Source organism: Sinocyclocheilus rhinocerous, unplaced genomic scaffold (genome assembly GCF_001515625.1).
Source record: "Sinocyclocheilus rhinocerous isolate Xijiao unplaced genomic scaffold, SAMN03320098_v1.1 scaffold82, whole genome shotgun sequence".
Lineage (NCBI taxonomy): Eukaryota > Metazoa > Chordata > Actinopteri > Cypriniformes > Cyprinidae > Sinocyclocheilus > Sinocyclocheilus rhinocerous.
The window spans coordinates 794,827-799,012 of NW_015644168.1; positions in this window are offsets into that span (position 1 = coordinate 794,827).

The window sequence follows — 4,186 nt, forward strand, 5'->3', positions numbered from 1 at the left end:
AGGTCTCTTGAAGCATCTTGGAGACGTTGCCACAGTTCTTCTGGATTTAGTCTGTCTCAGTTTGTTCTGTTTCTTCATGTCATTCCAGACAGACTGGATGATGATGAGATCAGATCTCTGTGTGGAGCACTGGCTGTTGTCAGACTCCTTGTTCAAACAAAAATCTCACTGGATTATTACAAATAATGGCAAAATTAATGTTTGGAAATGTAAACTGATATTTCCTACTGACACACTACAGCAAAAGATAGAAATAACTGGCTTAAAACCATTTTGTAGCTGGTGAAAATACTAGTGTTCTAATCATTTTGGCCACCATATATATAACCACCACTGGCTCTGCACCCCTTTACCTAAATTCATTACTTCAGACTTATCTGCAAGTGAACGTCGCTTTATTGTGCCATCCCAAAGAGGCACAAAATCACTTTCACTGACTTTTTCATTAACTGTTCCCTCCTGGTGGAATGACCTGCCCAACTCAATCCGAACAGCTGAGTCCTTAGCCATCTTCAAGAATCGGCTAAAAACACTATAACTTCTCTATTCTTTTTGTATTCTATCTATCTATTTATTTTCTTTTTATTTATTATACATTTAACAAAAGCAAAAAGGCCTCTAACACTAACTTGTTCAATATTTTTTTCAAATGTGAGTTTGTGATTCAGAGAACGAACATACACACAAAAACACGCATAACGCCTCTCTTTCAGATGCACATTTTATAAATCACAAATTGTGCACAGCTAAATGGTTTCAGATCTCCACCTTGTAAATGAATGCTATTATCGCACATATAAAAGAGCACCAGTCAATGTCCAAATTCTTTACTTGAGAATGGCGAGCTACAAGAATTGCTTAGGACACATTGATGTGTCTGGAGCAGTCGAATGTGGAATCTACGTATACATATCTATGCATCTGCTTAAAATCTGACATGGCGCTAAGCACCTTTCCACATCAAAGACAGTGTATATAAATATGAACATTAGCGTGGATTTTAACATACGCACACTTTTTAGATTTTTATAAACGAGTAGTTTCTACTTGTCTTGCTTCATATCAAGTCTGCAGCTGGATATGATTCAGAATTCTACCGTTATGCTGATGGACTGTGAAAAAGTCCATAATTTTTCAAAATTTGAATGTTTAATGAATACTTAGAGGAAATTTTAAGGACTCGTAAAATGCAATTTGTCTCCTATGAGTACAAATGAAAATCCAACTCTTTTTTTTTTAAAGTCTACCACTCTGTGAACTTCTGTTCCTGCGAAAATTCTGCAGTGCCGGGACTTGAGGAAAAATGGAAATTAAATATGTTATTAGGAACACTTTGCTTGTACCAGACTTGACCCACTTTTGCTTTCAACAAGTTGCTGAAAACATTCCTCAGAGATTTTAGTCTGTATTGACATGATGGCATCATGCAGTTGCTGCAGATTTGTTGGCTGCACATCCATTGATCCGAATCTCCAGTTCCACCACATCCCAAATGTGTTCTATTGGATTGAGATCTGGTGACTGTGAAGGGCATGTAAGTGTAGTGAATTCATTGTTGTCAGACTTTTGGACCTGTTTTGCCCCCCGTAGTCCTTTCTGTGTTTCCTTATTTGGTCATGTCACTGTCCTCGTTTAGTTTGATTATGTTCCATTGATGTCACCTGTGTTCCCCTGATACCCCTGAGTGTTTAAAAGTCTTAGTCTGTTCAGTTTGTTTTTGTCAGGTCTACTCGTTCTCTACGTGTGTTGGCTCAAGCGCCTATTGTGGATTATCTCCTGTGTTTCGTGATTAAAGACTGTTAAACGTTTCCTCGTGACTCCAGCGTGTTCCCTCAACAGCGTGACGTGTCAATTGTCATGTTCAAGAAACCAGTTTGAGATTATTTAAGCTTTGTGACATGGTGTGTTCTCCTGCTGGAAGTAGCCATCGCAAGATGGGTACACTGTGGTCATCAACAACACTCAGGTAGACTGATTGATGCTCATTTGGTACTAAGGGGCTCAAAGTGTGCCAAGAAAACATCCTCCCACCATTACACCACCAGCAGCCTAAACCATTGATACAAGACAGGATGGATCCATGCTTTCATGTTGTTTACGCCCAGTTTTGACCCAACCATCCAAATGTCGCAGCAGAAATCGAGACCGTTCAGACTAGGAAACCTTTTAAAATCTGCTATTGTCCAATTTTGGTGAACCGTGCAAATTGTAGGGTCAGTTTCCTGTTCTTCTGCTGCTGTAGCCCATCTGCTTCAAGGTTTGATGTGTCAAAGATGCTCTTCTGCATACCTATATAATTAACGAGTGCCTATTTGTGACCCTGGACCACAAAACCAGTCATAAGGGTCAATTTTTCGAAATTGAATAAATAAGCTTTCCATTGATGTGTGGTTTGTTAGGATAGGACAATATTTGGCCGAGATACAACTATTTGAAAATCTGGAATCTGAGGGTGCAAAAAAAATCTAAATATTGAGAAAATCGCCTTTAAAGTTGTCCAAATTAAGCTCTTAGCAATGCATATTACTAATCAAACATTAAATTTTTATATATTTACGGTAGGAAATTTACAAAATATCTTCATGGAACATGATCTTTACTTAATGGCCTAATGATTTTTGGCATAAAAGAAAAATCAATAATTTTGACCCATACAATGTATTTTTGGCTATGGCTACAAATATACCCCAGCGACTTAAGACTGGTTTTGTGGTCCAGGGTCACATTTGACTTATTGTGGTCTTTTTATATGCTCAAACCAGTCTGACCGTTCTCTTCTGACCTCTGACTGGATGTATTGGGTTGCTTCATTGGGACTGTCACTAATTGCTATTGAAAAAGCATCTGCTAAAGTTGCCGTTTTCTAATTATAAATCTGAGACTGAACTTGGTATTGAACATTGTCTATATGAAGTTATATACAGAAATATGTACAGTATAATCATACATTTTAATATTATTTAAAAATAACAAGTATATAAAAATAAAGTCCTTTTTAAAAAGCCTAATTACTGAGGAAAAATTTAATGATTTCCAGCACAGCTGATGGCTTATGGTTCAATTTAATGGCTGTGTCTTTATTAAACACTGCAGTCTGCTAGAATCCCTCCTGTCAGCCAATCAGCTGATTGGCCAGAACAGGCATCTCTGTCTTCGTTTAAATTAAACAGACACCTGCGGGGAAAGTTGTGCCTTGCATCAGCTCCTCTATGGCCTGCCAACATCGTGGTGTCCGGGCCCATCTCCATCCTCCTTGGCCCAGGTGTGTGTGCGAGCAGCCTTCATTACATCAAGATTGGCCTGGTGGATGTGTGCGCGCGTGATTTCATTACCGTGAGATTGCTTTCTGAGACCCACACACACACACATGGCAGACGGAAAAGGGATAAGAAGGGAAGCGCGCAGCTGTGGTTGTCCCCACGATCCGACGTGCTTTTCCATCTCTATTTCTATTGCGAAAGAGATGCCGGAGAAAACCAACACAGACTACTATCTGCATGAGAAATGAGACAGTAAGGAGAGAGAGAAGAACCAACCGCTAACAAAGACCCTGGGATTGGGGGGCAGCTAGTATTGAACTAACTTTTGCTGGAATCACAAATTTTGGTGGTGATTCCAATTGTAACAGTTTAAGAAAATGCAGATGGAAAACATGTAATCGTTGCCCTATAGTTTTAATACTAGTGCAGACTCACTGTCTATGTTGTGGCCCTGGAACTTTGGGCCTGAGGTGAAAAAGAGAATTAAATGAAAATGCTGAAATTTTCAGACACAAATGGCACCATTTCTTCACAATGACCCTATTACAGAAAGAGATAGAGAAAGACAGAGAGGGAACACAGTTTCATTGCAGACACACATATTCTGTGTTGTTTTGCCCCTAAACATTGATTCTGCTGTCCAGCAGTGCTTTTAAAAATAGGCCAAAATAGTGTGTTTTGTGGTTAATATTTGATCACTCCACTTACTTAGACTTATTTGATTAATTATTCACAAAAGAGACGTTAATTAAAGGGTTAGTTCACCCCAAAATTCTGTCATTAATTACTCACCCTCATGTCGTTTCAAACCTGTAAGACCTTCGTTCATCTTCGGAACACAAATTAAGATATTTTTGATGGAATCTGAGAGCTGTCTGACCCTGCATAGACAGCAACACAACTGAAATGTTCCCAAGTCCAGAGAC